The sequence below is a fragment of the Camelus bactrianus genome, chromosome X, assembly GCF_048773025.1.
Source record: "Camelus bactrianus isolate YW-2024 breed Bactrian camel chromosome X, ASM4877302v1, whole genome shotgun sequence".
Lineage (NCBI taxonomy): Eukaryota > Metazoa > Chordata > Mammalia > Artiodactyla > Camelidae > Camelus > Camelus bactrianus.
The window spans coordinates 72,178,140-72,201,314 of NC_133575.1; the positions used below are offsets into that span (position 1 = coordinate 72,178,140).

Sequence of the window (23,175 nt, forward strand, 5' to 3'; positions counted from 1 at the left end):
CGTCCTTGATATATACCCCAATCAATAAAAATCTTGGTATATGAACGTTTATTGTAATGCTGCCATATTTTCTACCGATCTTCGTCTAACTCATATGTAACTGCTATTTGGTGTAATACTGGAATATTTAGAAATTATTTTTAATGCAATACCTACCTCACTTGATGGCACAGATAACTGGTAATTTGACAGTTTTCTTTTTGCTTTTTGTACTCAATGAGTGGAGAAAAATTCAGATTAAGGAATGAATATGAGAAATGTACAGTGTAAAATTCTTTACTACAAGTTAGAGAGTGGACTGTGGAAGACAGGGTTTATTTAGTTTGTTTACAATTGAATTGGAAAAGCTCAATCTTTATTTCTGGAGACACCTGTGTGTCTTTTTTGGACTCTTGGCCAAGATAAGGGCAGTGGGAATTATGATGGGCTTTTGAAGTCTAAAACATTCCTGACAGTTCTGAGGGACCATATTTTCATTAGTGACTTCTGACTGGCCCAACCTGTTATGTCAACATGGATTGATTACTCAGAGAACTGTAAAACCCCATTAAGAGTCCCCACTTTGAGCCCCCTTAAAGCTAAGATTTCTTGTCCAGATATTGGTGGTTCAAGTTAAAATCAAAGCATTGTCCATGTCTGTACATGACTTTTCACATGGGGCATCTTTCAGATCCCTAATGGTTTTCTGTGTTCTTTATCTCTTGCTTCACCATGTCCTTTGTCTTTAAATAAAAGCTTTAGGAGTGTGCTCTGAGGGGTCTGGTGAGTCTTTCCAAATATCTACACTTGTCGATTTTTAGTTTTTTAAGGAATCTCCATACCATTTTCCATACTGGCTACACCAAACTACATTCCCACCAGCAGTGTAGGAGGGTTCCCTTTTCTCCACACCCTCTCCAGCATTCATCATTTGTGGACTTACTACAAAGCTACAGTAATCAAAACAGCATGGTATTGGCATAAAAAAGACATATGGATCAATGCATTAGAACATCAATGCAACAGTCCAGAAATAAAATCACACACCCTCATCTTTTTGCTCATTTGAGTGGTTGCTTTGCGTACAGAGGAACAGAGTGGAAAGGGGGCATATTTCCTCTACCCCTGAAAAGACCAGCAATACGTCCACAATCCAGAGATTCTAGTTATTCATGGTCCTGAAAGCAGAAGTATGCATTTTTTCATATATTAATTTGTAGAATGTTTATTTTCTGCTTCCACTTACCCCTACACACTTAATTATTCTCTGGAATGTAAACTTAATGAAGTAATGGAGTTCATCCTGTTTGCTATCACTTCTGCACTGCTTGCAGCATAATGAATATTCAATAAATGTTTGTTAAATAATTCAATATTTGTAAATCCTTCACAGATCTAGATCAAAGGAAGAATGTTTTATAGAAGGATAACTTACAAGGCCAATTGACTGCCAGAGGTGAGAAAAACAACTGTCCTTAATAACCAACTTGACTCAACTGACTAGACCTCTCAGTGAAGCTGATATGCTTTATTTCAAAATATGCAATGACTGTTAAAACTCTGCTATGTATGTGGTCTCTTCATGATCAGCAAAGAAATATATTTATGATGATGAAGGTATGTTCTTTATTGAAAAAAAAATATGTTCAATGGGTGCCATTCTGAGGACTGCTCCTCAGTGAAATCCAAACATTCTCTATCCCAATTTTATTTTTAAGTTTTGGTTTAATGGCTCTATCTGCCAAAAAAGAGCTATCCTTTCAAATAATTATGACAAGTTACTACTGACATAACGTGTGAACATACCAACACAATCCTTGTTTTTCACTACATATGAATTACAAAATTAGGCAAGTTAGAAATGAATGCATATTATTGATCTTTTAATGAAAAAGGAAAATTGCATTCTACCTGGAACATTAAAACTTAATACACAATTCAAACCAGAAGTTCCAGTCCCCTTCATTCAAAAGTTAGTGAACTGCCTTTTTAAAAAAAACTTCATGTTTTTTGTGATTGTATATCACAATATCCCTCTATAGATACAGCCTTATTTATATGGAGATATATTGCTTAGAAACACTTTGGGAAAAAAAAAAAAGTAATAAACACATTGTCTTTTTGTTGACTTATGGCTAAGATGTACGCATGCCTTGCAATTTAATGATAATAAAACCACAACTGATGTTAAATTCTCAGAAATTCTAATCTCAAATGTGTTTTCAGGCTTTTGATTTAGCACAGTGGTTCTCAATTCTGACAGGACATTAAAATTATCTGGGAAGCTTTATGAAATACTAGTACCTGAAGCGCATGTCTGCATCTCAGAAATTGAGATGTATGCATTGCTATTTTTAATAGGTACCCAGATAATTCTAAGTGCAGCCATGGCTACGATAATCACTAATTCTGTGTGTGAAAGGTTCTTGAAGATAGGCACTGCTCTGATTATTGATCACTATGTAACAAACCACACCAAAATACTGGCTTTAAAGCCATCTTCTGTTTATTATCTCTGACAATTCTGGGGTTGACTGGGCTCAGCTAGGTGAGATCTCTCATTCAGTTGCAGTTAAGATAATGGCTAGAAATGAAATAATTTCAAGGTCAGTCACTCAAATTTCTGGCACCTTTACTGGCATTTGGGACACTTATCATTGTTTAGACCTCTCTATAATATATGTTTTCTTAGGTTTATCCAGCATGGCAGCTTCAGAGTACATGAACTTTTAAATGGCAGCTCAGGGCTTCTAATACATATGTTCCAAGAGAAAGGGAGAGAAGCTAATGGAAACCATATTATTTTTTGTGATCTAGCTTCTAAAGTCATGTAGCATTACTTTGTGGCACTCACAAAAGTACTCTTAGGTTCACACAGAGGAAATATAAATACTACTTCTTAATGGGGTAGTGGTAAGTTTCCAGATCAACCTGTGGAGTTGAAAATACTACTGTGATCATTTATGGAAAATCTAATGCATCATAGGTGCTTTGTTGTATTCAACTTTTAAATCATTAGGTACCACTTTGCTTGGTAGATATTCATTCAGTATTACAGTATGCCTATGGCATCATAGCTTTGATTGTGTGACTCCTAAAGCTGACAGACTATAGTGCCTGGAATTTTCCCTGGTTATAGATTTCAAACATGTGCATTGTGAAACTGATATGAAGAAACTTTTTTTTTGGTTGAGAGTCACCTTCCATCTGCATCTCAGTATAGCTTTATTGGTCTCAAGTCAGCTCAAAACAAAGCATCATTGTTTCTTTACAGAAAATTCTATGCCCCATCAAGAATGTCAAACTATTGCTATAAATGAAAAGGTACAAGAAATGATACTTATTAGCCTAGAAATTGACTTTTAACATATATATTCAAGTATGAAATATGAATTTGGAAAGGTCTTAGATATCTCAATCATCAGTCAAGTCTCTATACTATGCATAAAAAAGGTTAAAAAAAAGATGTCTGAAAGATCCAGTGAATGTTCTGTGCAAACATTCTCATTTACTAAAAAAAAGTAAAAATATATGGAAAGTTAGTAAAATTATTCCCATGAAATATGTAAATCTTCCAAAACATTAAAACAATTTTCATGATTCAATAGATGATGAGGAAATTACTATTGCTCTGGCCATCTTTACAACTTGGGATAAGAGAATGTCAAAAAGAAGAGTTTATAAAGCTTGGTTTTGGAATAAAGTATCACTGCATATATATGTGTGTATACACACCAATTGGAAATGTATTTGTCAGTATTTAACTTGGCCAAAAGCAAAGTAAATTCTATTTTCTGGTAAGGAAGTAGGCTTAATGAATAATCTGGACTTGCTTTCTCCTTTTGGGAATCCCAGATCACTAATCATTGAAATGGAAATCCTTATCTGGATATTATAAATTATAACTTAGTGTATTTTTTGATATCACATGTTTTAGGGATATGATGTATACAAATTGCAAATTCATGAATATCTTGAACCACATCTGTTATGAATGTCAAACAGAGGTGTTCTGTCACAGAAGCGTCTGGAAATCTGTGTCTGAAAAGTCTGAAAAACTCATTTTAATTATTGTGTAAAACTTTACATAAGTTGGAATTTTCCAAACTATTTCCAATAATCAATGTATTTCTATCATTATTCATGTCCACAAAAATTCAATATATTAAGATTAAAATTAAGGCCACAACATGAAGCTTTTCATATTAGAACTTGCTATGACCTGATACTACTTATGCCATTCCATTTTCCACAAATCCTAAAGACACACACTTTATCATAGTCACTTAACATCTTTACTAAACACAGAGTATATTGGTACATTTGTTACGGATTTTGCTTAGATTATGTACTCTTTAGCTGTGTAAAACAGTTATAAAGTCTATATTCAATCCTAGATTCTCAAAAAAGTTTTTCAGAAACTAGTTTTGCTCTTATGATCTTCTATTTTCTAAAATTCTGTAATACCTGATCTTTATGACACAGTCAGGATGTGCTCTTTATTTTTATTAGTTTCATTATGATTATGCAGATGCCATATTTTTCTTCAACCAGATTCTCTTTAAGATTTTATTGGGAGTCCAACAGTTAAGACAACATGTGTCAACCAAAGAGTGAATGTATTTGTTCAAATTATATAAACTGCAAATGCTTTAACACAGGAAAATGAGAAGTATGAAAGCCGATAAAGAGAAAAGTAGAATAAAGTATATTTAAATTTTTGTTTTTCTTTTTTTGGGGTTATTAGAATTTATTTGGAAGGACTAAATGTTTTACATTGTTCTTATGACAGAAGTTTTTCTTCACCCATCCCTATCATTAGTAGCTTTTCTCCATATTAATATGCCTACTTAGAAGTGCTAATGGTAGGTATATCAGTAATACTCTGGCCCTAAAGATTCTTAGTGAAATGATGGTATTTCATTTATTAGGTTAAAATTTGTATTAAATGATAGCAATAGATTGTACTCAAGACTATAAGTGACTCATGGATTTAACAAAAATGTTAGACTGGATTATCGTTCCAATTCTTCATTTCCTCCGTGACAAAAGGATTTTGTATATATGTGTGTGTGTGTATATGTGTGTCTGTGCTTGTATGTGTCTGTTTCTATGTGTGTGTATACCTTTGACATAACTTTTGCAATGTCTTCCCAATGTCAGTGGAGTACAGTTCCCTATGTCTTGATCTGAGGATCAGCCATGTGCCTCTCTTAGGTCAATATAAAATTAGATGATGTGATATAGTCAGAAGTTTGAAACATTTTGCTCTATAATCACCATGGGGGAAAAAGCGTGAACTAGCTCATTCATCCCATGAAGAGGACAAAAGACATATAAAGCAGAGCTGAAATGTTTCAGCCAAAACCAAACCCAGCCTAGAGCAGCTGATGCCCAGAGGAGCCCCAGATACATAAACAAACCTAGCAAAACTCAAGAGAGCCACCCAGACAAGCCTAGCCTAAATCAACTGAACCAGCAATCTATGAAAATAATGGATTGTTGTTTTTAAGCTGCTACATTTGGGGGACATTTATTACACAGAATTTGTGTGACAAAACTAAATAATAAAACATATATGTTCTTGGTGAACTCAAGTTTTGTAATTGATTATTAGACATTTTTAAAGGAGAATTTACTGGGGCAAAAGATTCAAAACAACCTATTAGTGAAACAAACTCAAAAGGATGAACATAAAAAAGATAATTGTTTTTCATTAGACAATAAAAAATCAATTTTTAACTATTAATTAAGATTAATAGCAAAAAAAAACAATAAACAGCAATAATACATTTTAACTTGCTTAACATTTACAAATATATTGTGTAACTCCATATAATTTTATCCCTTTTTCCCCTCATATAACAACTCAATGTTGTAAACAGATGTAAAAATAGAGACACAGGTATTAAGTAATTTACCTACTGTCCCACAGTAAATGAATGGAAGAGGTTAAATAGACACTAGGTCACTTGGCTGTTAATCTAAACCCTTTCAAAATTATATTTTTCTAAATTATTATCAGCAACACAGTTATTTTTGAATTTGCATTCTTAATTAATAGAGTAGTCTTGGTTTTTAAGACCTAATTTCTCAAAATATGCAACAAATATATAAGAAAGATTTTACTAAAAATAAACTACAGATAAATCATACTCCACAAAACATAAAATTCTCACCCAAAGAAGACAAAAGGGTTTAGTTAGCATATAATGTCAGAATCAGTTTTCTCACATTTTGCTTCCAATCACAATACCAACACTGTTTCAAGAAGTATGTGTAGAAAGATTATTTTCCCTAAATACTGTGTCTCACTGTTCTAGCAGAAGACACCTTAAAATATAACTGCACATTTTTATTTGAGTGCATGACTTGATTTAAATTATTGATGAAAAAACACAAATATTAAATGGAAATAAAAATTACTTTGCTTTATCTCATTCTTTAAGCAATGGTTAAGGAATTTATCTTACTTCTGCTGTAACTAACGCTCTGATCAAGATATTACTAAAATGCCAGTGAGATTTTCTTTATATAATGTAATATAAAAAGTCATTTGTTATGCAGAAAATAAGGGCTGTGTGAATGAGAGAATACATTCCAACCTAGAAGAAATATAGTGTTAAAAGTGTATCACTGCAGCTTATAGTTTATGAGAAAGTTATTTTGAAAATATACACTGCAATTTTCTAATAACATTGGAAGCTCAAATTATGGCACTTCCAATACAGCACATATACTCTTAATTAAGATACAGTACTTGTTTTGTATGATTTAGGCATTTAAGAACACTACACTCATTATACCTAACCCAGATGCTTGACTAAAGACACATGTATAGTCTAAATAAAATGTTGAATGTTATGGAAGACACTTAAGTAGCTTTGAACCTCCTTCAAAAATGACATTACTAACCTCACTTCTTTTTTTGATGTTTGACTGTGATTGCATTTTTTCCTATAATTAATGAAATTCCAGATTATAATTCATGAAAGAATAGCAAGAGAATGATTCCAGAGTCTTAGATGTAGATGTGATTTTTAAGAGGTTACTTATACTTAGTGCATATTCTGCTTTTCAGAAAACGTAAGTAAAGATCTTATATTTAAAGTGCTTAAGGGAAAGAGATCAATATATTCACAGACAATTCATTTTGGGATTTTAATAGTTCTTGCTATAATATAAATAGTTATTTTAGCCTTTTTCATAGTAATTTTTGCCAGTTTGAAGAAGTTCATAACTCTTAATTTAACTTGTATCATTTATGAAATCCATTAAGTAGTAATTTCATTTTGATAATTAAAAGACAATGTTCTAGGAAGTGTTAGACATAGTAAAATAATTACCAATTGTATAAAAGTTGTACAAGCAACAGTATCAATATAAAAGGTTATCCAAAAAGTTCATCAGAAACATATACTGCAGTATTGGTTTGCCATCTATTATTAGTATTGGTTACCATCTATTACTAGTATGTGCACTGGATTCAAAGGATAACTCCTATTATCAATAGATTACCATTTATATGAGGAGATAAGTTATATATAAAAATATTCTTTGAAAAAGTTAGTGCTATAAATCAGATAATTATGTTCTCTCTCTCTCTCACATACACACACACACACACACACACACACACACACCTCAGGCATCCAAAAACTGATCAGACACTGACACTTAGCGTCAGACCTTGGTATTGTTAGAAGTTTACTTGTCATTCATAATCAGGCCATGTTATTGTCCTGTTAGGCATAAACAATGTTACAGAACACCACTATCAGACAAGGTCACTCAATGATCATGATGAAATGAGACAAAACACAAGACCGCTTCATAATTTTGTCTCACTTCAGACAAAATCTAGGCCACTGTGGATACTCACAGATTATCAAACGTTCTTTTCTCATGGCTAATATGAGGAAGTGCAGCTTCTTTATCAATTATAACTTTGTCTTACTCTAGTCTACCTTCCGTGTAAATAAGGAGCCTGATCAAAGAATTATCCTGCTTCCTGACAGCACTGAAAACAGAGTGAAACCCCACTTCTCTGAGCTTCCCCAAATCACTTAATCAAAGCCCATATCCTGTAAGTCCATTCTGACACCCTCTTACTGACACACCCCGTGGTTTCCCAATAAGCAATGAACTCAACTTGCTTCAACTACAAGCATTTTCTTGGTGGTCTTCAGCTGGATGTCATTAACTAAATATACAGAGGAATATATATAAATCCACTGCCGTATGCATTTGTGAAATTCAAAAAAAATGACAGATTACTGTATTAGGAAGAAGAACCAGGAGAAGTTTTTCTGCCAAGCGTAAATCTAGAGAACTATCCTCACAACACTATAGAACATTATTTTTTTAGTTTATGTAGCTTAGATGAGGCTGATCTTGTTACCTATGGTTAATCTCATAACACAAATCTGGATAATCAGAGTAATTCAGCAATCTGGTCAGTATGGTTGGGCATTTGGCCTAAGATTATATCTTTACCAAAGAAAAATTGTGGAAAATGTTTATATTTGCAGCTGTGATTGTTAAGTGAGGAAGATGTGATTGATAAGTGAGGAAGATGTGATTTTTAATCTGCTGTCACTTTTTTATTACTGCATATAGCATGATTGCTAAAGAAAAAAGCCAGTATAGTTGAAAGCAGAGCCTAGAGAAAGAGATGAAATCAAATTATTTCGTAATTTTATCAAACTGAATGCCTCTGCTTGGTTGAATGTGGCAGAGATCCAACTGAAACAAGCTTAAAAGCAAAATAAATTTATTAGTTCAGGTAACTAAAAAATCCAGAGATGTCTCTAGGAGCTCATATGATGTCACAGTTTATTTCTCTTTACAAATCTCCATGCTGTTTTGTCTGTGTTGGCTGAAACAATGTCTTAGGAATGATATAATTTTATTTTTTTTAATAAATTTTTATTGAAGTATAGTCAGTTACAATGTGTCAATCTCTGGTGTACAGCACAATGTCCCAGTCATATATATACATACGTATATTCATTTTCATATTCTTTTTCATTAAAGGTTATTATAAGATATTGAATATTGTTCCCTGTGCTATACAGAAGAAAGCTGTTCTTTATGTTTTTTATATATAGTAGTTAATATTTGCAAATCTCGAACTCCCAAATTTATCCCTTCCACCTCACTTTTCCCCAGTAAACATAAGATTGTTTACTATGTCTGCAAGTCTGTTTCTGTTTTGTAGATGAGTTCATTAGTGTCTTCTTTTTTATGTCCACTTTAATTTAAAAAAAAAAAAATCTTCCTAAGGTAGATGGTTCGTGTTGGAAAAGGTTAACAAAACTTTATCTTTATGAAAACATATGACAGTTTAAAGCAAAAATAATCTTAGGAATGTTGTACTTGCTTATTTTTGACATATAAGGCAACAGGAAATAATAAGCAAATTTATTTATCCTAAAACACACAACAAAAAAATCTTCAAATAAGCTGAATTGATATATTTAAAAAATTCTATAGACATTCAGTGATTCTAAATAAAAAAACAAATTTTAATAACATACGTGGAGATTTCCTGTGATGGATTATTTATTCTTCATATTCTATAATGTCAAATTAGGTTCAATTGCTGCAGTATGATATTTATTACTTCTGGAAATTGAAGCAGATATGGAATGCTCCATATTTAAAAACAACGAAGATGTCTGATTATGATGGCAAACATGGGGATGGTAATCACACAAGGTAAGATAACTTGGGAGGACTCATGAGACTCCACAGAGTACACATAATCACATAAGGGTTTAATAAAGGTAACAAGAGTACAGCAGGAGAAAGAGCATAGAAAATTGTAGAGAAGTCTGAAAAATTCCAGGTGCAGTTCTCAGGACTTTCTCAGTTGCAGATGTTTCAACTTTAGATTGTGAACCATCAAGAAATGTGAATGAAATCTTGGTCTCAGGGGAGCCAAGGTACATGTTTACTAAGAGGTTTTGTTTGTTTGTTTTTTAAGTCCATGTAACAACCAGGTTTTAGCTGGTTAAACCGGGTGCAAACTATCTACATATTTTCAGTAAGCAATGTGGAATGCTGGCATAGGTGCCTCCTGAGGAGTTTATAATTTTAAACAGCTTTTTGCTAATCACTAATTAGTACATGTAAGGAAAATGGAGTCACTCAGGCTCTCTTGCCAGACATCCAGTGCCCAGTGACTCAGCTGTACTATCCCGCATTCGCAGTACCCATGTAGTGCTATATGAGCATGACTTGCACCAAGCAAGTCCTTGGTTAGCTCCTATCATAGTTGGCTAGATGCAGGCTTTGTTTGCCTTGATATATAAGGTGAATGGAACTTTCCGCCACAGCCACTGAAGCCTGTGTACTCCTCCGCGATAAAGGCATGTCAGAGATGCCTATGACTCTAAGAGTGTTCTTCAGTCTGCCGGAATCCGTGAACCTGCCAGGCCTTGAGTGCTTGCGATACACTTGGTGGAGTCAGCAGGATTTGCTGTGGATCAATATGGAGCCCTCTAAACCCCTGGTGGGTGGACTTGAGGGGTGGTCCCTAAGGAGTACTTGGTACTCGGTAGCAAACCCCCTTTCTGCTTGGGCACTGCCCTTGGATTGGCCGGACATGGATGAATCCCCCGTCCAGGTGGAAAAGGCCCTACAGGAGGTGGCGGGGGGGTGGTGGTGGTAGATACCTAGAGAAGTGGAGTGCCCGAAAGGTGGCCAGGGCTGTGGGGTGGGTGTTCATTACAGCCCCGAGGGCTGAAACCAAAACCTCGCTGCAAGCGGCAGGGAAGGTTAGGGAGTTACAGGAAAAGTAGGGAGCCTTGACCGAGACCTCCTTGCAAGAGGCAGCAAAGGTTCAAGAGTTACAGGAGAAAGAAGAGGGTTTGGAAGCCCACATCCGAGCCCTGGAGGAAGATTTACGGGCCTTGGAAAGCCAGTCACCACCCCCAGAGATGGTGATACACTCTTCCGCTGAAGAAGAAAAAGAGCCATGAATGCAGGCCTGACCAATTGTAACACGGAAGGTGAAGCAACAGTAGCCGATGGCCCCAGGAGGGCAGGCTGCTGGCCCCCTGCAGATGACTGAGTTCACAATGCACCTCCCGTATACTCAGGCAAAACTGGTGAAATTGGGTGAGCGGATTCACCAGAGGCCTGGGGAGCCACTGGCAGCCTGGCTATTATGCCTGTGGGATTTAGGAGTGAATGGGATTATATGTGCCCCCCAAGGAAATAAAGAAATTAGCTTCAGTGACCTTACATCCATCTTTGCAGCAAAGGTTACAGGATAGCTGGCGCAATGGTGAGGGCAACCATTCCTTACTGGATTGGGTGATGGCCACAGTGTGGACAGTGTGGGCCAACGTGGGGGAAGTGCCCGAGACTGTAAGTAAATGACAATCATATGGGGAGCTGGTGCAAATGCTCCGGGAGCTGGGGATACAACAAGCCATATTCAATTGAAATACACATGGCCCTGATAAGGAAAGGTTTACATCAGGAATAAGATATTTGGTGTTGCAAAACACCCCCTAAGAGCCCTTCAGGTCCCTTGTGGCTATATTGGCCCCATATATGGGACAAAAGATTAATAAAGTCACCACGATGGTAGCAAGTTTGGGCAAGGCAGAAAGCTGTCACCAGCAAAAGGGCACATGGGCTGTTACCCAACAAGTGGGGAAGTTAACAAAAAGGACTGGGAAACCTCTCAAGGTCACTCGTACCCAGATGTGGGTAGACCTTGTAGGAACTGATGTAGACCAAGCTAAGACAGATGGAAAACCTAATACCCACTTAATGGAGTTACGGCAGGAGTTGAGGGAGGAACAGAAGTTCACTCCCATGAAAAGGAATACCCCTGCTGTAAAAACCACCAAGGTGTCCAAGGAGACCCAAGCAGTGCACCTTAATGACTATATGCTACCCCAGGAGGTATGCAGGGGTAAAAATGCTTTACCTTTGAACAGGATAAAGGCTGAGGAACCCATCTACAGGGGGCAGGCAGGGACCAGAGGCTGCATGTAGAGCTTGCTATTTACAGGTCCTTGATCAATGTGCAGCGAGTGTTGGCCTTGGTGGACATGGGGGCTAAATACACTCTGTTATGGTTCAAGTCAAGGGCGACCCCCAACTTGGATGGCAGATGCCATTCAGCCTGAATCTGATACTATTTGGTATAATACTGGGACTGGCCAAAGCAATCAATGGACAGAGCTACATGCAGTATGGTTGGTTGTAACTAGTAAACCGTCAACCACTGCTGTCTGCACTTATAGTTGGGTAGTCTACAGAGGACTGACCCTCTGGATTTCTATTTGGTATTTAAATAAGTGGTCAGTCATACAAAGGCCCTTGTGGGGCCAAGTCTTTTAATAGGACCAATGGGAATTAGGTCACCAAAAGCAGGTGACTGTGTTCCATGTACCTGGATATGCACCTTGGCCTCATGGGGAAATGATGAGGCCAATACCTTGGCAAAGATTCAATGGCCCCAGGAGACAGAGCTCCCAGAAACAATATGGCGCAATGGCTGCACCGACACCTGCTACATAGAGGGCAAAAGACAATTTGGGCCACTGTGTGCAGCTGGGAACTGCCAGTGACCCTGACAGAGGTACAAAATGTCTGTGAGCAATGTGTGATATGTTCTAAGGAGCACCCCAGGTGGCTCTCAGGCAACTCAGGCCAGATATTGTGGGGACAAATCCCCCTAACTTGCCGGCAAGTGGACACTATTGGACCGCTGCCCCACTCCGAAGGCTATTATTGTTATGCCATCACTTGTGTAGATACTGCTACAGGCCTGTTGGCGGCCTATCCAGCTTGACATCCAGATCAGAGGGCTATGTTGCAAGCACCCGTATGCCTCTGTGAGGCATACAGATGCCCTCTAGTGATTGAAAGTGACCAAGAAACTCATTTTACTGGAGCCCAAGTACAAAGGTGGACACAGGACATGAATATTAAATAGAAGTATCATGTCCCTTGTAACCCAAAGGCCGCAGGTATTATAAAAAGGTACAATGGCCTATTAAAACAAGGACTGCAAGCTAGCGCAACAATGCCAATTTTGGTGGGATGGACTAAAAGGTTACGAGATGTCCTGCGAACCCTTAATGAATGCAGCTAACGTGGTGGCCTACCTCCAGCAGAAGCATTGCTCCATCACGCCGCTGTACCCATACAGGTCCAAGTCCAGACGAAGGATATTTTGCTGAAAACTGGATTTGGACAACAAGGCAATATATTGCTACCAGCACCGACCAGACTTGAAAAGGGGTAGACCTTAATGTGGACTTGGCCATGGACTATCCAGGCCACCCACATGTGCTGGGTAGCCCTTATAGCAGCATGGGGGCCTGGACTAATAGCTAATTTACAAGTAACCCTGTGGGTTACAGGACAATGGCCTCCCACAGTACAGGTAACCTACCCAGGGGTGGCAGACCAAGCCACTATACTACAGTGGACTTTGTGTTGGTCATGTGGCCTATTATGAGTTCTCCTCTGTTACTGCATACTGAACCTGCAGAAGCCTCTATTCTGGCTAAGCGAGTATGGTATGACCCTCCTGGAAGGCCACTGCTCCCAGCCACTGTGTTATCAGCTGACAAGACACTGGCATGTATCTTGCCTGAGTGGACCTGCCATTGCTAATACCACTAACAGCCCTGTCTTTTCGCCCTTAGGTTTGTTTGGACTAACACTCTAGCTGACTGGGCACACACTTATGTGAGGATTGCTAACCAATTGGCTTGCTGGATCCAAACTGAGTTGCCTGTTAGCGCCTCAAATGGGCTCCTATAAAAAATTAAAGCAACCACTGAGGCTAACTGGACTTGGTTAAAAATGTAAAATGATACTAATCCACAATAAAACTTAACCAAAAAAAAAAAAAAAAAGATATTTCCTGGGGTAAGAGTGCGTGTGAATCACTCTCGTCCCCGGATAGGATATTCAATATGGGATGGTCTCAGCTGGTTGACGGCCAAAATGGTAGAGCCTGTCACACTCATCCCCCTCCACACTGAAAGTTTAAAGATGGATCCATGTCGGATGGATCCCGCCTGGCCTATACAATATTATTATTCAAATAACAAAGGGGGAGAAATGGGAATAAAGAGTGTCTATTTAGCCTGACCTGTCCCCTATGGGAGCCTGTGAGTCTGTGGGCAATATACCTCGCCATATCTGCCTCACAACTGGACTGGCCAATGCACATGGGGATAACCACTTCTTCCTACATGGGTACTACCTAATTTATAAACCCGCCCGAGCAACTGAAAAACATTTAAGGCATGACACAGAGTACACCATACCCCTTGGTGGTATTACCCCTTAGCCCTTAAGCCCCCCGAAGCGGCCACCATAATGACAAAAACAGAAATCACTGCTTTGGCAGTGCACACAGCCAGGGCATTCAATGAGACCTATAAAGCCCTGGGCTTTCTTACTGATGAAGTACATCAGCTGCGTGAGCTAGCCTTACAAAATCGTATGGCACTTGATATTTTGACAGCCTCAGAGGGAGGGAAGTAAGCCCTTATAGGGTCTGATTGCTGTATTTATGTTCCAGATCCTCATCATAAAATCAGCCAGGCTCTGACGGCCTTGGGAAAAGAGACAACAGCTATTAAACACCTGACTGGAGACCCTCCCTTAAAGAATGGTGGGAATCACTGACCAGTGAGTGGCACTGGGTAATAGCTATTTTGGGAAGATCTGCTTATATATTAGTGGCCTGCTGTTGCAGTCTCTATTGTTGCTGTAAATTATGGATACAGGGATCCACCTTCCTCGCCAAGGAACCTTCCCAAAAGACAATGCATAGATTATGTGGTGAGTAATCCTCGCCAAAGGAACTTCACAGAAGACAATGCGTAGATTATGCAGCAAATGACCCTGAAGGGATGGAGTATAGGGAAAATGGAGTCACTCAGGCTCCCTTGCCAGACATCCAGTGCCCAGTGACTCAGCTGTACTATCCTGCATGCGCAGTACCCATGTAGTGTTACTTAAGCATGACTTGCACCACACAAGCACACTGGTTAGCTCTTATCATAGTTGGCTAGATGTGGCTTTGTTTGCCTTGATATATAAGGCGGATGGGACTTGCCGCCGCCACTGCCACTGAAGCCTGCGTACTCCTCTGCAATAAAGGCATGTCAGAGATACCTACGGCTCCAAGAGTGTCCTTTGGTCTGCCCGAATCCATAAACCTGCCAGGCCTTAAGCGCTTGCAATACAGTACATTTCACTTTTATCTTGACCAAGAGTCAGATACTAGACTTCCAGATGTCCTAGTGCAAGACTAGACCAACTGTTAGTTTACCCTGATCTTATATAACAACCCACACTGAGGAAACAGTATCAACCACTTCAAAGAACTGTAGACACTATGGGTAAAAAAGGTGGACTGGAACTTCATCCTATTCCTAAATAACCTCTAGGGATGAAGAAAGCTCTTTGAAAAATATGATTGTCTTTGAAGTGTATCAGCATGTGATTACATTAATTTATATTTCAAGCACTCATCTCCAAAGATTATTTACTATACAGAGAGAATCTGACTCAAAAGATGTATCTATAGAAAGTATAAACACATAGAATATTATATTTGTAAGGTAGTTGAGAATTCAACTAGTCTATCACCAACCACGTATTTCCATTTTGTAGATTTAAGTAGTTCTATTTGAGTAAAATCATTGCACATTAAGTTTCATTCTTTAATTATCTAGAAAGATACTTCATTTCTCTGTTACCCTTAATAGACCTAATCAAATACAGATATTTAGTTCAGGATTAGTCAAGGTATTCGACTGAAGGTTGGTCCCAGGAGAAATACAAATGCATTGGAGTTTTACCTAGCAGATTTGAGGAATAAGTAACAGTTAAGTTTTTTTTTTTAAGATAAAGATAAAACAAGTGGAATAAAGGAGAGAGAAGAAAATAACAAGAGAATATATCACAGAATGAATTAAAATAGCATAGAGATATGGGAAAAAAGTGCAAAGGTAAAAAGCAATAAAACCCAGCATGATGATACTACTACTACTACCACCACCACCAGCATCACTATCACAACAACAATAATTGAAGCCATTATTTATTAAGCATTTATTATGTGCCAGATATCTTGACAATAATTTCACTACTTTATAGAGTCACATTTTATCGTAACTACCATGCATATTAAAGTTCCTCATGTCAAACTTCAGGATACTGATGCTGCATTTTAAGCACACCAAATTCCTTGTGTGTGGGCCACACTGAGGCCTACAATGTAAAGCACTGTCCTTGCTTCCAATGTAAGAGGAAAGAAATGTTTCACTCACATGTACTGCATACATTTTCCACTACTGCCATGCACAGAAAACATTAGGCCCAGCAATGCAGTCACTTAAATTTTACAGCAAAGTTTGTGTTCTTTATTGTTAACATTATCACAACTGAAGATGTTGAGTTATACTGTTGATGAATGAATGCTATACCCTAGAGTAACTGCCCTTCATATCTTTTCATTTTCTTTTTCATACTCCATTCACACAGATGGATACCCTGATTATATTTCACTTGGTGATGTGTATTTGGTTTGCTTTGGAAATTAAACTACTCCTTCCCTAAAAAGAGTAAGATGTAGTAACACATACAAACACACACACATATATAGTTCCATAGGCTATATTAGTTGCTAAACATGTGTCAATAATGCCCCTTTAGGTAAAATGATCTGTACCAATTTGAAACAACCTATTGACAACTGCCCAGTTGACTTGTGCATATATATGGTATCACTTATCAGCCTTTGAATTTTATTATGTTCATAAACTGAGACACTAGTGAGAAATTGGTAACAAGATAAAGTAGTTCAAAAAAGACCCAGAATTGCCAAAGCAATACTGAAGAAAAAGAACAAAGCTGGAAGCATAACCCTCCCAGAATTCAGACAATACTACAGAGCTACAGTAATCAAAACAGCATGGCACTGATACAAAAACAGACATACGGATCAATGGATCAGAACAGAGAGCCCAGAAATAAGCCCACACAACAAAGGTCAATTAATCTTTGACAAAGGGGGCAAGACTATACAATGGAGAAAAGACAGTCTCTTCAGCAAGTGGTGCTGGGAAAACTGGACAGCTACATGTAAATCAATGAATTTAGAATACTCCCTCACACCATACACAGAAATAAACTCAAAATGGCTTAAAGACTTAAACATAAGACAATATAAATATAGGCAAAACATTATCTGACATAAATCTTAGCAATGTTCTCCTAGGGCAGTCTACCCAGGCAATAGAAATAAAAGCAAAAATAAACAAATGGGGCCTAATTAAACTTAAAAGCTTTTCCACAGCAAAGGATACCATATACAAAACAAAAAAAAAACCTATGGACTGGGAGAATATATTTGCAAATGATGTGACAGACAAAAGCTTAATTTCCAGAAGATACAGTTTATACAACTGAATGACAAAAAGCAAACAACCCAATCAAAAAACGTGCAGAAAACCTAAACAGACATTTCTCCAATGAAGACATCCAGATGGTCAAGAGGCACATGAAAAGATGCTCAATACCACTAATTATTAGAGAAATGCAAATTAAAACGACAATGAGGTAACACCTCACATCAATCAGAATGGCCATTATTCAAAAGACCACAAATGATAAAATCTGGAGAGGGTGTGGAGAAAAGGGAACCCTCCTACACTGCTGGTGGGAATGTAGTTTGGTGCAGCCATTATGGAAAAAAGTACGGAGATTACTCAAAAAACTAAGAAACAGACTTATCATATGATCCAGCAATCCCACTCCTGGGCATATATCTGCAGGAAACTCTAATTCGAAAAGATACATGCACTCCAATATTCATGGCAACACCTTTTCAAATAGCCAAGACATAGAAGCAGCCTAAATGTCCATTGACAAATGACTGGATAAAGAAGTTGTGAGATAACACACACACACACACACACACACACACACACACACACACAATGGAATACTACTCAGCCATAAAAAGAATGAAATAATGCCATCTGCAGCAACACAGATGGACCTGGAGATGATCATACTAAGTAAAGTAAGTCAGATAGACAAAGACAAATATATGATATCACTTATATGTGGAATCTAAAAAAATGGCACAGATAAACTTATTTAAAAAACAGAAGCAGACTCATAGACATAGAAAACAAACTTATTTTTTGTTGGTAACTATTTGTTATCGGGGGAAGAGGGGAGGATAAATTAGGAGTTCAAGATTAGCAGATACAAACTACTAATATATAAACTAGATAAACAACAAGGTCCTATAGTATAGCATAAGGAACTATATTCAGTATCTTGCAATAACTTACAATGAAAAATATGAAAGAGAATATATAACTGTACACCAGAAACTAACACATTGTAAATCAACTTTACTTATACATATATTACATATACTTAATGTGTACATATCTATGCATGAATATGTGTACATATATGTGTATTATATGTGTATATGTGTGTATATCTATATCTATAATATGTGTGTGTTTCAGTCTGCTTTCCTAGAAACTGAAATGGATTTTTATAAAATAATCTGTTATTATTTTTGTATTATTATATTTACATATATAATGTATCTGTATATATGTGAGTTTGTAAATATATGCATCTTAAGCATCTACAAGCATGATGTTTGGTCAATAAAGGCAGATTGTCACAAACTTACAGAATCACAGGCAGACTTGAGCATATGGGTGAGTGGGATGTTTGGATTGGCCAGCTATGTTTAAAATTAAAAAAAACAGAATGTTTTTAGGGAAAGTTAATGTTAGCTATTACTTCCTAATACCTCATGCTGGGAATCTTCACACATTTATAGTAACTATGAGTAATATAAATGGCCACAGAAGGCCTTTGATGATATGGTTCATAGTTTAAGAATTTTATTATTTATTGGATTTTGTTGGCAATTGAGAAAGATATATTTCATCCTACCTCATTTTACCTATATAATTCTATTCCAGTGGCAATATTCTTGATGGGCAGCATCTATAATAGGAATTTTCATTAAAATGTTCTGTTATAAAATAAATAATGATAATATCAAGTGACTAACTGGGGAAATATCAGACACTTATTTATCCAAAGCTGTTTTCCCCACAAATTGTGTATGTATTACAGGTTACCTAAAACTAGAGTCTGACTTCACACTACACAGGATGATGATATTTTCTGTTATAATCATACAATAATCAACTATTTGAGAAGATGATCTTAGGCTTCAATTACTCTTTAGTAGGAAAATAAAGATAAAAAACACTAGTTTGATAAGGGAAAGTTATATAAAAAAGCATGTGTTCATGCTTCCTATTAAATAGTTCAAAAGCAAACCTATATACATATATATATATATATATATATATATATATATATATATATATATATATATATATATATATATATATATAGTGATAGACCTTCATAGCTGATTATCAATGTTTTCTATCAGGGTTGGGGGAGAGGACATTGTCAGCTGTTAAGATCTACCACAAATTACATTTCAAATAAGACTAGTAGCACTTAAATAGACCTGATGTTTATTTAAAATAATTATCAATTTCTTCTAAAGGGAATCAGTGTTATTTTTTGTACAATGCAATTCTATTTCCATGTACACACATTGTGTGGAATCGAAATTTATTGAAATGTTTGAGGAAAAGGATGCTGATTCTGATGCTATGTGTGTGAAATGTTTACTTTTATAGCTGCCTTCCCCTCTTTATTATCATAAGGTTCATCATTGCTGTTCAAACATAAATACGTTCTGTACACACGGCTTCAAGATAATTGCATATCAATTTCAAACTGGAAAATCTTTTTTATGTGAAAATTTTCAGCCTACAAATACACAATGACCATTATGAATTATGGGTTACTGGTATATTTCATCTATTTAATACTCATCCAAATATTTTCTTTATGTAAAAATTATATGTCTGTTAAAGTTAATTCCCATATTATTTCCATTATATCACCCTGCAGGCATGCTGTTATACTGTGGATTTATATCAAGACATGAGTGTTATTGCCTGTTCATCCCTGAGACCCCTTGAAATATTATACCACATATGAACTACACATATACACACATATAAACTAATTTTGGTATACAAATAAGTGAATCTCAGAATACTTCAGTTTGTGTCTTAAAATTATAAGTGATTTGAGATGTTCTGGGAAAAAATTAAGATAATTCAGACATTTTTATTAACTATACTGCACATTTGGTAACAGGTAAAAACAACAACTATTTTCAAAGTGCTCTTCCTTGTACTCTCCTCTCACTAGATTCCTGTCTTCTTGTATCCACTGAGGAATGGAATTTTAGAACTATTACCACCTTAGTAAAAAAAAAAAAAATGACAGCTAATATATTTAAAAATTTACTAAGTATGAGATACTATGCCTAACACATACATTGTCACAGTTAAACCGCACAGTAGCCCTAGAGGATAAATATTAAAATTATGTCCATTTGAGAGGTGAAATCACTGAGACTAAAAGAAGTTAATTACCTCTCCCAGTGTCATATAGCAAGTAAATGGTAGAACTGTAATATGGTCTCAGTCTTTTCCAGTCTGAGCTCAGTCAGTAAACCAGTTTTTATTTTTACCACTTGTTTTAAAGATTAGGAAAACAAGCAAGGTCCGACAGAAAAAGTAATTCAATCTGGGTCACAAAAGTCTAAGCTTATAACACAGGTCCCCTAACTTAAATTATTAACCTAACTCATTCACCAACTCTTCGTTCCTCTTTTCTCTTGACTTGATAACATGACTGGCATTTCTCTTCACAAAATGGATAATTATGACCCTCATTTTACTTTGCCATGTATTCGAAACCAGATTTTTTTTTTTTTTTCCTTTTTTCTGTGATTGTTACTCTCTTACTGTTGAGAGATCTGGAGCGCTGCTAAGTTACAGGGAACAGAGTGACGTCACTAAGATGGCGACAGAAGTCCTCGGGACTTCGCTGCCCCTCACAAGAACAACTAACAACTCTTCGTGAACAAGACGACACTGAGAAAATTCTAGAACATGGAGTGGGGGTTAAGGCTGAAGCACCCCCTGCACCACAGAGACCAAAACAGAAAGCTTTAAAAGGGTAAGAGGCGCAGATCGGTGACCGCTACTCTGCCCCTCCCCCAGGCTTGCGCAGCCCCGCGCTGGGAGGGCTCCCCCCTCCCCAGTCCGCAGTTCCTCCGGTAAGAAAAGAGAGCCCAGGGTGGACAGCCAGCTCCCCCAACATTGTGGGTCGCTTTCTGGGAGTCCCCATTCCAGGCTTACCTCATGGAGTTCGAGGAGGAGTCTGCAGGACTTAGCCACTGGGAACTGGGTTCTGACGGAGGAGGGGGGAGGGGCTTGCCGCCACCTGAGCGGGATCTTCACAGACCCAATTCCTACCTGCAGCGCCCACGTGGGAATCCCAACCAGCGGCTTTGCTCACCTGCAGAACTAGTACAGTGGTGCAGTCTGGCCCGGGGAACTTGGCGGGGCACCGGCCTGCCGCGAAGTCTAGCTGACCCCCCCACGGAGTCCAGGCAGCGTGCTAACTCAGCGAAGTCATAGCTCCGCCCACTTCTGTGTAGCTCGTGTCCCACCCGGGAAGAGATCTCTGCACCCCCATCTCTGCGCTCCCATGTTCACTGGCAGCATTATTTACAACACCCAAGGCAGGTGAACAACCGAAGTGTCCCTTGTGGGATAAGCAGATAAAGAAGTTGTGTATATGCGTTTGTGTGTGTCTGTGTGTATGTGTGTGTATATATATATATAATATATATATATATATATAATATATATATATATTATTCAACCATAAAAAAAACTACAACTTGAGGGCATTAGGCTAAGTGAAATAAGTCAGAGAAAGACAAATACTGTATAAGCTCACTTATATGTGGATTCTAAAAAACAAAACAAACAAAACCCAAACTCATAGAAAAAGAGGTCAGAGAGTGAGAGATGAGGGGATTGAAGGAAGGTAGTCAAAGCGCACAAACTTATAAGACAAATAAGTACTGGGGATATAATCTACAACGTGATGACTGTTGTGGTATATTTAAAAGTTGTTAAAAGAATAGATCCTAAGACTTCTCATAACAAGAAAATTATTTTTCTCTTTTTGGTATCTCTATGAGATGATGGATAATTAGCTAGGCCCATGTGGAAACCATTTTATGATATATGCAAAGTCAAGTCATTATGCTGTATGCCTTAAACTTTACAGTTCTGTATGCCAATTATATTTCAATAAAACTAGAAGAAAAAGGTGGAAAACACATTTTAGGAGAAAAGGTGATGGCTTTTATCATCTGGAGGAATATCTACAGTAACTATATGAGTGATATTTGAAAAAATTGGACTTATTTACCATGAAGAAAATAATCATTGGGGACATGACATCAGTTTTGAAATATTGGAAAATATGTCATTAATTCATTCATTTAACAACTATTAAATGCCTACCGTGGGTCAGACTGTGTTCTAGGATTAGAGATACAGTAGTGAACAATGGAGAAAAAGTTCCTGCTCTCTTGAAGCGCGCCTTCTTTTGAAGTAATGCAATGCTTAGCAAGTAGATAAATAAATGATCTATTTTCAGGGAAGATTATGATCTTTGAAGAAAAGTGAAGCAAGTGAAAGCAGACAGAGTGACCTAAGTATGTGGAATACTTTTTAGATGTGGCAGTCAGGGCAGGCCTAATTGCTAAGTAGATATTCAGGATGTGATTGAAAAAGCAATGTAAAAATCTGAGAAAAGATACAGTAAGGAATACTAGCAATGATACATATACCACATGACTAGCCAACAAGAAATCTAGGGCAATGTGATTATCCATTGCTCCTCATGTCAATAAGTTGAAATTGATCTTTATTTCTTCTAGAATAGAGATGGTATCATTAAAAACTTCTATCAGAGTTATGGTAAGTTTCTTACAACTTTTTCTGTGTATGATTCCTACTGTTTGAAATACTGCTCTGCCTGCCATAGTATCTTACTAGACATTTCTCTACAGAAGGTAAAAACATGGCCAGTAAGTAATGTAAAGATGCTCAAGGTTGATAGCCATCAGGGAACTGCAAATCAAAACCATTATGAGTAGCTTCATCCATCTGGGCTGCTATATCAAAAATACCATCG

At 37.1% G+C, this 23,175-nt stretch overlaps 1 long non-coding RNA gene across 1 annotated transcript in view; it reads left to right on the forward strand.

Annotated features, from left to right (window-relative positions):
• The first annotated feature begins 20,264 nt into the window (after positions 1–20,264).
• Positions 20,265–23,175, forward strand: part of LOC141576388 (uncharacterized) — a 217,108-nt gene continuing 214,197 nt past the window's right edge. The window contains exon 1 of the long non-coding RNA XR_012504764.1: positions 20,265–21,135. This is a non-coding gene — a long non-coding RNA (uncharacterized LOC141576388). The remainder of the gene's footprint in view (positions 21,136–23,175) is intronic.